Source organism: Anopheles nili, chromosome 2, assembly GCF_943737925.1.
Source record: "Anopheles nili chromosome 2, idAnoNiliSN_F5_01, whole genome shotgun sequence".
NCBI lineage: Eukaryota > Metazoa > Arthropoda > Insecta > Diptera > Culicidae > Anopheles > Anopheles nili.
Window position 1 is genome coordinate 28,127,940 of NC_071291.1, and position 12,568 is coordinate 28,140,507.

A 12,568-nucleotide genomic window follows, 5' to 3' on the forward strand; every position below is an offset into this window, starting at 1 on the left:
TGTTCCGAAGGCAACTGAGCTGCATTCTGAAATTGGCACTAAGAAGCGTGATGAAACAGCGCATGCTGTAGGTTGATATCATCGTGGAAAGACATTATTTACGAGCAGGTAATGATGCAAACGCTTCAAGTTTTAGGTGTTTTTGGAGCAAGACCATTTGGTTCTTGAACAAAAAAAATATTCCTTTTCGAATCAATTATATGAGAGCGACACAATATTCACTTTATTAAATCGGCATTCTCATAAATCCATAAGCAAAACACGGTAAGAAAAAACGCACGGAAACAGGGATGCTAATCATAGCACGCAAGTGAAAAACAGAAACCCTTTTTAGAACTGTATTTAGGCTGAAGGTCGATATTCTCAAAAAATATTCAACAGCATACTTGAATACAAAAAAAAACATAAAATTCATAAATAATCCTTCATTGATAAAGAGCACCTTTCTGCGGCATTAAAGCCTATGCATTCTGCTGTGGCAATCGCTTCGAGCGATCCATGCGCGCGAAGAAATGCCCAAAAAAACATCGTTTCTCACACATCATCGTCTCCAACGCTCCGTAGCATGTCACTTGAAAAGAAATAATTATTGTTCTTCTGCGCTCGGCCGGGCGTATTCGACGTAATTAAAATCTCATAACAAGCCTTTTTCCTATTCGAAACCTACGCGTGTGTGTGTGGGTGGGTGGGTGTGTGAGCTCTATTCATAATGAACTGTCAATTGGTGCACTTGTACCAATTTTCCCACTACGGATTCGTCGCAAACAGGGCGTCATATCTATCGCTATCATGCCAAGGCTCTCGAGTGTGCACCAACAGGCGTAAGCGTAAAAGTCCATCCCCTTGGCAAGCCATCTAACCAACCAATTAGACGCCATGATAAATGCCGCAGGGACAAGCAGCTCCACGTACATACACCACTTGAGGCGAACATCAGTGTTTCTTCTCGTTTCGTGGAAAGGATGAAACAAAAAAACCTCGTTTCACAAGTGTCAGGAAAGCAGAGGGTGTCATCGAAAAAAAAACAAGAAAACGACAACGACCACGGGGCTCCATGAAAGGTTAGCTTCGGCGGATGAGACCACGCGGTTCAGACGATGTGAGACATTTCCTTTTCATTGTAGCTGTTTACAGCTGCTTAAGCTCCCGCGTGACCTGGCTGGGTGCGCGAGTGTAAAGTGCGCCACGGGTTTCAGGACACCCAGCGGGCACACATCCGACCAGCTCGAAACCTTCGCAATGACGCTGACGAGTCGTGGTACTTTTTTGTTCCACTCCCTCAACTGCACGAAACGAATCGAAGGCCCTTTCCCGTCGTGCACCACGTGGCCTTCGTTCTAAAAATCTCCCATGCTGCTCTCGGGCCATCATTCTTCACCCAGACGTGCCAGTCGCGCACCGCAGCAAAGTCGAAACCGCGCGGCAAAGGTCAGGCAAACCAAAAACCGTGCGCTATTCATTCGGCCCCTAGCTGTCGCGCGGTACCCCACGAGCATCGTCGGGAGGCTGAGGCAAAACCGTCTTGAGCCGTCGGTGCACTCGAGCTAGAAGTGCACGCGGTGACTTATGTAGCGCTTTACTTGGGCGGTGCATCGTTCGGGCGCGCATGGAATGCACTCGCGGGTTGGAACGGCCGCGTGCATGCGGATGGTTCAAATTTATCGTTCCATGCTCGGGAGTGGTGCACACACACACTCGGGCGCCCGCTCGGGCCGAATGGAATGTTGAAGCAGTCCAATTTTCCGACCGGGATTCTCGTGACGAAGAATCATACCACACGGGGGGGGAATATCTTCCGAAAGTTAATGTAGATGCTCTGAAAGAATTCGCCGGGCGCACTGAGGGTGCATTTCTGAGCCCAACGAAAACCACACACCAAGATAGGGAGCGAACAAGGGTGCGCGCCATGAGTTATCTTATCTTCTGCCACTCTGGCTCCCAGCAGCGGAATGTGGCTTATTAACCACGAATACGCCGCCACTGTTGGTGCGTGTGTGTGTGTGTGTTGGGGGATGCACCGCACGCGTGCTGCTGATGCACTGGATATAATTACTTGGGCTTCTCGGGTGTGGTGGGGCTAAAAATAGCACACAAAAAAACAGAAGTTCCATACTCCGGGGGCGATAATTAAACCACGCTGGTGTGCGAGGAAAACCTCCGGGTGGTGTTAATTCGCCGTGTTCTCGGCTCATCGTCTCTCGCCCCGATCGGGGTTTGCATGAAGGCAAGTAAACGAACCGTAGTCAATGGGACGAAACCGAATCCTGCGGTCTATAGCTCGAGGAGCCCGAGCTAACCGGACCGAACCGCACACGGATGGTAGTGTGTATTTCAAAATCCCAAGCATCCTCTGGGTGCCGGTACCAGCACGAGATTGAATTTAATCTGAGGCTGACAATTCCTATCTCGTCGCCTCGCCAATGCCATATTCTGCAACGAGCACGGGCTGCAGCCGGTTCTGTGGCACGCATGCCACCCGACAGCGTGCCAGCAATCGCAGGAGCAGAAGCGCTCGGAACCGTCCATTATGCGGTTATGACCGGAACATGTGAACGTGCGACGCAACGTTCCAATGGCCTGGAGCGAAGTGCTACGGGATGCAATCGGTACATACCACAAAACAAGCTCATATCGCTCGTCCAAGACCACGATTCGCATACACACATTCGGATCTGCATTGTCCTTTGAAAGAAAAAAAATGCATGCCGCACTACGGAGACAGAGAGAAAGATGAAAGGCTGGCGTAGGCCGACGCCTTTGCTCGATGCAACAAGCGACAAGCCGGATCAAGCAGACGAAGAAAGGACACGTTCTCGATTGGAAAGGTTTCGAAGCCAGACGAGCATGTGTAATGCACCCGGGTCAATAAAGCCCGTGGTTGTGTTTCGCTCAAAAGGCAACCATGCTGTTGTTTATTGAAAAGATTATTGAAACACTTAAACCTTAATCATCGAGTTGCATCTGTTGAGGCTTTCAAAAGGTATTATTGAAAACATAAAACAACTGCATTTAATAAACGTAAATGTTAGTTAGTTGAGTTTCCCTGGAGCATTCTACAGAGCGAGCCATCATGTTTAACCGCCTACTGTGCGCATAGCGAAAAAAACAAAATATTTCATTAGTAACGAGACCTGCAAAGTACAGATGATGAAACAGAACACAACATGATTACACGGGCGCCATTGCCTAGACCACAAAACGAGCCACCATAGACGGTGTGGTCGGAAAATGTGAGCGCTCAAATTTTTGCTTCCCTCACAAGCCAAGCGCACGATCGATCTGGTCCGACCACAACCGGGAGCCCTTCAGCCCCCAAAAGCCTTTGCGCCTTCCACCGCGCATCGCGCTTTTCGTTCGTAATTTTTCGCCAGATCATTATCAAGAGAGCGATAACCTTCAATCACGGCCCAATAGCGAAGCTCATAATTTTCTCCTCCTACCGCGGGCTACGCAAACGCAACCTTGGCGTGGACGGTCGGTTTTAGTGCCAGCTTTCACGGCATCTCGCGTTCCGTGCGCCATTCCCCATTCCCTGTATTTCTCCCGTCGGACGCTATCGGGTACACGCATCGTAGGGTGAGGAGTTTTTCGCGCGTTCGATTTCACAGCGGATCGAGAAATGGGTCCGCGCGGTTGTACTTAGAGGGAGTTTTCCAGCAAAGCCAATATTAAAACTGACCCGGAAAAGACACCGGGTGGGTTGAACGGGACGGGAAAGCCCATCTTCCGTGCAGCCCGTTGTTTATTCAAATGGAGACGTGACGGAGTCCTGGGTGCCCTTTTCCGTGCTCGCGTGTGCTCATTGCGAAGGTGTGAAAAACGGTGTTCATTACTCAACTGCCGTATGACGGGGAGTTTTTTTCCGCTCGTTTTGCTTTGTGACTGGCCCCTTGAAATAAAGAATGAAACAAATCGAGAGAGAGAGAGAGAGAGAGAGAAAAAAAAAGGAGCGACTTCGTCATTTCTTCGCACCACGCAAAACGCAGAAATCGATCGTGGCGCGATCGTGCAGCGTGGGGGGGGGTTTGATGAAAATTGCCCAAGTAGCGCATTACGTTAATGATTATTTGGGACTCCACGGCCGGAAACGCGCCAAGACGGGGCACATGGATGGTGTTGCAAAGGGCGTAAGGTAAGCCATAAATCATCACTTCTATTTTTGCCCACCCGTTGCCTTTGTTATTGCCGTTCTGCTGCTCGGAAGGGGCTTCCACCGCGGTGGCATTCCGTTTCAACTCTCGCGCTTCCTCCCGAAGGCTGGACGTTTTGTTTTGTCCCTAGCCACGGTGGGACGGCCCAGCTGTTTCGGATCTTTCCGCGAGTTCGTCACACTCCGATTCATCATTTCTCGCAAGCGCCGGCCGGGATCGGGACGGTGGTATGCCATGCAGGGGGGGGAGGGGGGTGGGTATAACACGGGAAAGACATTTCCCGCCGTGCGCGGTAATTCGAACGAAAATAAACACGAAAATGAGCACGGGGGATATTTCAATAATATTTTTTCTGTACACCCACACCGGGTTGAGTGATCCGCCGATTTCGACGAATTCAGCCCGAGAACCGGCGGGTTTCAAGTCTCCCCGTGGAGGGAAAACGAACCCCGTGTCCCAAGGCACACGCGCACCCACAGAACGCCAAAAAGGGTCGGTCGGGCGGGATTGATTTTAATTAAATTCTTCAACAACTTTGCGCCACCACTCCAATTCGGATCCAGTTCGATGGATAACCGAGGAACTGGAGAGAGAGAGAGAGAAAAAAATACGTTAAATCCACGCCTACAGCAAACTCCCCAAAGGCCTGAAGTTATTGATTTTATTATATTCAATTTCTATCCGTCGGCGCGTACCGGACGAGATTACTGGCCCCTTTTTGGATAATGCCCCCAGCCCTTGGCTCGCATGGCAGGGTTCCGCGCTTGGCCGGATTGTCTCTGCCGGTATGGAAATGCCAAAGGAATGTCCGGAAAGCACGGAAAATACTTTTCCGCCAATGTAGCGCTCGAGGAGAGCCCGAACCTGAACCAGAACCAGAGAAGAGTAGATGAAAAATAACACGCACACACTCAAAGGTGATCCCAAAAGGAGATCCTGAACGGTTTTGATTCCCCGAAATGGCTCCCACAGTCCCGTGGCTATCGCGTCTAATGGGGATTATGCTGCGGATGGATATGGGGCTCGGAAAAAAAAGGGTACACGATAAGCTGTGGCATAAATTTAAAGGTGAGCCATCTTCCGTCTCGTGGATACGGAGAAAAATGGGCTCCCCGCGGGAGAACGCTTTAAACATTCACGCAAGCCGATCGGTGTTCTTTCCAAGCGGTGCGTGCTTTCCCTGGTGGCTAGGGAATGTTTTAATTTCCCGTCCCGTCCGGTTTTATTCTTGCTGGGATTTAGTTTCGCTCCACAGCTCGCTGCCAAAAAGAAACCTATCTGCTAGATGAGTGGGTTCTTCAGAAATCCCTCCTGCACGCCAACACCGGCAGGATGCTGACTAATTTCTTTCCAGCAAAACACAACGGAAAAGCGTCCCCACTATTGCACGAAAGAATCCCTTCACTCTGGAGAGAGAGAGATCGACGGCACGCAACCGTATTGCGTCCCGATCCAGACTCCAAGGGATAATGTTTCTGTCACGGTCGAAACGCGACGACAACGGCGATGACATCCTCTTTCCAGCTAAACACGGTTCCTTTTCCGACATCGGCGCGACATGATTAACAGCGCCGGAAGGGACATGATGCACGTGCGCCTTTCACGCGCTATACCCACGCAAGGGCCACTCAACCCCCGGGGTGGGTTATTTTAGGCTCGGAACGGCACTTCCACAAAATTTCAACGCCCATCACCACGATGCTAGCTGAGCAATTAATCAATATTCGGGTTGAGCGACTGTTTCCACGCCGGCCCGCGAAAGGATCACTCTGGCAAATGTGTTCTCGATCCTTTTACAGAAGCGAGCGGGCGCGCGTGGACATGTACTTGTCAATATCAGGCCACCGAAGCGCTAACTTACACAGTCAACGGGTACTAATTACTTGCCAGCTGGAAGCACGATCTGGAAGCCGAGCACCAGCGAAAGCTTTTACCCCGGTCGTCCATCAATTACCCGACGTCCGACGAGCATCTTCACGAGGGGATTAAATTAAAACGCAAGCAAGAGATGAGTTCAGACGGCACAAAAAAAATGGAAAAAAAATCCGATCAATCCTCTAGAAAGCACTTTGCATATCGCCCATCAGAGGAGGCATGGCTCGTAAATGGCACCACGAGGGAACCGCAAGCAAGCGGGCTAATTATTAACGAACGAAATGAAGTGATGGCTCGTCTGCTGGCGATGCACGTCGGTCGATGGTATAAGATATCGCCCTGCTGCTGCCCGGATCGGATGTCACGTGATATAAGCCAATTTGCATCGAGCAACCGAATGCGAACCCCCCGGGACTGGCTGCACCCATCCCACGGTAGCAGCCAAGCAGCAGTTAAACCACTATGTCGACGACGACGACGACGACGACGACGATGGTGATGATATCATCGAGTAATTTGAGATAATTTAAGAGACCCGTTTCGCACAAGATATCGCATAACGAGAGAGGCACGCCGGGCTGGCTAAAGCTAAACCTCCCCCTGGACTTGACTTGGGCTGTGGCGAACTTTATGACGGTTGCTTCGTTTTCTTTTTATCTCCAGCCTGCTGCTTGCTTGCAAAACTTTAACTTAAGCAAACTGTGAGGGCAAACCTTCGCTAAAATTGACTGCCGGTAACATCACACTGCCGAACGCCTTTTTTGTTGCCGCCCTAGCTGGAGGGGGGCCGAGTGATGAAAACACAGCTGTGCAGGGTGTGTGCAGCCCTTTCAACCCTTCACTACCGCTGCCAGCTGCCACCGAACCGAATCCAGTGGTGGTTTCCAATAACGCCGTGGCGGTAATTAACCGTTTGCGCTCACCCTTCCGGGCGCGTCGCGGGATCTCGCGCGAAACCACCAGAAGAGCTGGTGGTGATGCAACTCCGGAGCCTGCTAACGCCGTGGGCCCTGCCTGCCTCGCGAGAGTGCTTTACGCGTGGGATGTGCCGGTAATTGCGCAATGTGTGGAAAATTCTATTTCCCACAGCTCAGTGCCCGGAATGGCTCGAAGCTTCGGTGATTGGGTTTCTCATCGTTCTCTCGCGAAAGCGCGCGTCAGATGATAAAGTAGGACTGATCGATCTAACGCCACAGATAGCGCTGGTATGCCAACAAATGTGCATCCTTGAATCAATCGGGAATTGTATGCAATAATAAATCAGCTAACATTTGTGGAAAGGCTTCGTCGGTATGTGCGCAGCGCGTTCCCAAGCTTCCCATTGGCATATGTGGCGTATTCCTGTTTCCACGGCCATTGCATACATCGCAGGGTGTATGTGTGTGTAACCGCAAATAAACCACCCCGGAACAAACAACCAAGACCGAGACGACGACGATGTGAAGCGAGGTAAATTAGGTATTATTAAATTTTGCGCAGCATTTTGCCTTCCCACCAGCGCTAGAGCGAGTTCCGCAAACCCTTAGCCCATTAAGCGATAATGAAAAAGAATTAAAAAAATCCTACCCCACTATCAGCGGCACGTACGCGCACGGTGACTGATAAGACCAGTAGTTTTGTGGGACGTTTTTCGTGCCATGACGCGGGTACCGATTTTGCACACGCTCGCAAGGTTAGGTTTAGCCGCGGTTGCGGTTGCTTCACTCTCAGCCACCAAAGCATCGATAGCCCTTTCTGCGAATTGGATGTTTACGCGAGCAAACAGCTCCCCCCCAACCCGTTTTGCCCGTTTTTTCTCCCCGGTCGTTAAAGCTAAACCAGTTTCCCGGTGGGAAACGCTGAGTTGAAAGATAAACAGGAAACGAAACCATTCCTGTTCCATCCTTCGCCCAGGGGAGCTAACCAAACGTGCCGGAAACCGGGAGCAAAAGACTCGAACAGGGACGCCCGGAAGCGGTTGCCAGAATGTGCTTACCATGCGTGCCCGTTTCGTGTAATTTGCTTATCAGCGCGGTATTTTATCATGTACAAACGGTAAAAAAGCAAACGACGAGTTCGCTTATCGTAGCTCATTTACTACTCGGCAAGCTACCGGGTCTCGGTCGCTTTCGCCAACCGAAAAGGGGCAGAGAAAAATACAGATGGGTCAGCGCAATCAAACTCATCGATGCGAACAATCGCACGGTGTCGATTCGGCGGCGATTTGTGCTGGCAATTCATCATCGTCAGCATCCCGTACCGGACCGGAGTTTGCGTTCTGCGCCGTGCCAGGATCACGGGCGCTGTGTCGGGTGGAATGCTGAATCGAGTCGCGAAAAGAAAAATCCCCACCAATGGTCGCAAGCATAATCGAAGGCCCGATAGAGGAAAGCGAGCGATCTCGCAAAAACGGGACCCGATCAAATCACTCCCGAATCACTGGTCGAAGAATGGCGTTCGTCGTGACTGGCATGCGAATGGTGCCCGCGAAAGGAAAACGTAACGCCCTTTCACGAGGCGCTGTAGAAGCAGGCACTTTCTTCATACTTTGTTTAATAATGTTTCTTCACACTCTTCTCGGCTCACCATCCTGCAAAATGAGCGCGCAAAATGGTACAGCGCAGGGCCCGTCGTTTGTTTGCCTCGTGAGTTTCCTCGCAGGGGGTTCAAAGATTTTGAAGCATAATCCAAACACCGGGTGGCGCGACGGCTCGCGGTCACGATTTACCACCCCAAGCCGGAAGATGGGCGCAGCATTCGAAACGAGCCTTTCGAACACCAGAACACCGATCGATGGGAACATTCTTCTCCCGGGGTGCTAATGCTAATGTGCGATCCGCCGTTGCCTGTGAATTGTTTTTCGTCTCCCATTGGGCATCGAGGATGGGTGCCAATTTGCATGAAATATTCACCCTCCTAGGACTCCCGCGTGCTGCACTCAAACTTTTCTCATTAAAATGACTCATCGCTTGGGTCGTTTCACGCACTGGCTGCTGGAAAGCACCACTGAGGTAACAAAATATGTACACATACACACACACACACACGAACCAAAAAGTGACCATATTAAGCAGGGCGCTACCAGTGAAAAGCGTTGACCAGTTTCGGACCGCCTGTGTATTGCGTCCAGCCGGTGCTGGACTGGAGAAAATTCCTACGCATTCCGATTTCCAGGGCGCACTGTGCTCAAAGCAGATAAACCGAATGAAACTGTGAATGCCGAAAAAGGCGAGCGAAGGGCCAAACCACGGTACACAACCACCACACCTACCAGAAACGTGAAATCGCTTTTCTCGTTCTCGTGAGTTTCATTTTGGCATGTTAAGCGAATTTTTTACGAGTCAATCTTTCCGTGGATGGAGCTGTTTTCACCCACCGGCTGCCTTTGGTTGTTTTCTGTTTTTTTTTTCTCTCTCTCGTTTTGCCTTTAAATTGACGGCACTGCCCGCTGCGAGGCTGAGAAGGTTCGCTCGGTCAGGGCTCCGGCCGGTCGCGTGGGATGATTCCGCAAACGCTCGTTCGAGTACACTCGAGCGCGAAGAATGGCCACCGAGACAGCAAAAATGGGAACGCGCGAGATGGCGAACAACACAGCGAGGAACGATCAAAAAGATGTCACGAACCGTCCGCAGATCAGAAAGTTCGAATCAATTGAATAACGCCGTCACCGTCGTCGTCGTTGTCGTTGTCGTTCGGCTCTTCTCATTGACCTGGCCGGGGGCTGTGCCGTGTGGGACGTAAACGGAGGAGACGAGCAGAAGTTGGCATAAAAATTCATTTACCATTCGAACGATTCGTCATCCGCGCCAGCCCCGGGCACGAGGAAATTACATCTCACGCGAAACGGCGTCCTCAAACCAGCGCTCGTTTGGGGTTGGTTTTCTTTTCTGCTTATTTTATTGGCTTCCCATTCTTTCGCCCGCCACTTTCCGACCATTGGACCTGGTCGCCGGCTGGTTAACGACCATTGGAATGGCGACGAAAATGCGCCTGTTGATGGATCGAGTTCGGTTGCACGAAACAACGGCAAGCGAAGCGGGACCTGCTGCACAGAGGAATGATGACAAATAACTTCCAGTACAAATGGGCGAGAGCATAAAAATCTCAACCCTTCGGTGCAGCGGTCTTCGATCGATGACCGGAATTTGGCTCCATTGTGTGATGTAAGCGCAAAGGGCGGCTTGGAGCGCTTTATTTTTGTTGAGTACTATGTGTTTTTAATTATCTCAAGCGTAGAGTAAACCAGAGGAGTAAGGCACGAACGAAAGAAAAAAAAACAGGATGCCATCGCCCCGGCATCATTATGCCGCATTTTTATTCGGAATTCTATTAAATTTCCCTCCCCGCCGAATCCCGTACGTGTGCTTGCGGCGAAGGCCCGTTCCTTGGCCACACTTATGTTAATCCAATAAAGTAAACCCGCAACTCGGCCAGAGAGGGACGCAAAAGAAAAGCAGAAGTACTTAATATGGTCAAAAAAGTTGCTCCGAAAAACGCCACACCGACGAGAGGACGAGAAGCTCGGGCAAATACCCACACAGCAAAAAAAAAAAAAACATCACCAGATCCAACATGCAACCGGTTACAACCGTCAGCATAAATCAAAAGTTTCACCTCCGTGGGTGGTGGTGGTGTGCTTCCGAAAACTTTTATCGCCGACCACCGACAACGGGAGCATGAGCAGGAAGCAAAGGGTCGAAAAGAGCGACGACTACACGGTGACCCCTAAGGCAAAGTCACCCCGAAGAAGCGCACATCCCCCAGAGGTGGTGTGGACCTTTTGTGCGGTTGCGTTCCCGTGCGCGATGCGAGCAGCGTGATTTTTCATTTAGCACCAAAGAAGCGGTTCCGCTTAACGGCCAGAGTGTGCGGGAACATGTGTAGAGTTTTCCACGCAAGCTTTTCCGCTGGGAAAGCGAGCGTAGCACCCGTGACAGGGAAAATGTGTACGTAAACTACTACTTTAACGGAAGCTCACCGTGATTAAGCGAATTAAGGACGCGAGAAGCGAATCGAGTCGTTGCAAACCATCTCCAATGATTGCCGACTGCATAGCGTTTATCCTTTAGCGAGATTCCGAGTCCTTCCAAGGCTTTTTTTTTCTCTCATATACGACAAACACACGCCCCCTTTCAAGCACATTGCTGAGTGGCGCAAATCAGGGTGGAATAAATCCCACTTACGAATCCATCCATGCGCAACGCCGATACGGCTCTCTTCTCGGTGGACTCGCCACTCCGGTTCCGACGCTGTCAATCAACCCCTCCTGCGAGGTAAGATGCGAAATAATTCACACCATATTTTGGGACGCTTTTCTCAACTCAATTTCGCTCGGGCTCACGTGACGGCGTGCAGGAGGAAACACGCCACCGGATCGGTGTATAATCCAACATTGATACACTCGGCCCGCCCGTTCGGATGAACCGAGAAGCCCAAATTGTGCTCCAGTTTGGCTCGATTTTCGGGGGAAGGTTCACGTCTTCCGAGGGTTCACGCAGCAGGCGAGCAGCGCGGCAACACCTAGTTGTCATAAATATTAATAACTCCAAACACGGGTCCCAATCAAACAGGCAGACCCTACCGACCGGGCAGAACCCATGCCACGGAGCCCGAGGAGGCTCAGACCGGTTACCGGACGGGAAAAGGACGCCCAGCCGGGTGCTGCAATTCCAATAATCGTCGAATCAAATCGTGTCCGAGGAAACACGGGAGGGCCTCCCAAAAGGCTGGCCTCGATCGCACAACGATACCGTAGATGATGACGATATGCCGGGAATCGTTTCACATTTAGAATTTTGACCCCGATCATTGCCGGCCGTCGCTGGTGCAGGCATTCCGTGGGGCGAAAGTGGCATCGAATGAGCCGGAAAAAATGAAGAAAAAACTACACACATACACACACACGAAACGTGTCAGTTGGGGCGTTTGAAAGGGACCGGTGCGATTTCTCATCAATAATTCAATTATTCCATTTTATGGGAGTTTTGTTTTATACCCCTGGCCGGCACCAATTTCCTTTTTTCTCTCTCTCGATCGTGTGTAAAAAGAAGAGGGGTCTTGGGTCGATGCTTTAAGTTTCGAAAAGCGAAAAAAAAATCGCATAGTCCCGAATACACGCTGCTTGTTTGCTGGCCACATCTCATTCCATCGTACCGTTCCGGCTATCGGAAGCGTGCCGAGGTCATAAATATTTTGCCCAAAAGCGACTAATCCGAGCTGAATGTGTCCCTGTGTTTTTTTCCAACCTAGCTTAAATGGCTCATTGTACAAACATAATGAATAGCGTTCCCCATGCAGATCGAAAGCGATACTCTGGCGCTTGTTTATGCTGGCGCACGATGTGCTGTTTGCTCACAGTACGCTCACAGTTTGCTCACTCACTTACCTTGAAGTCTTTCGCCGCAATTCGCAGAGTTCCGACTGACGATTCGGCACTCGCATCGATGTCCTTTAACTTCCACCGCAACAGAAACGGACTCTTTCACACGTACACTCAACGCAAACTGCACCCTTACACACTACACTCGCGAGTCGATGGCCTTCGGTAGCCGGAACCGGGATTG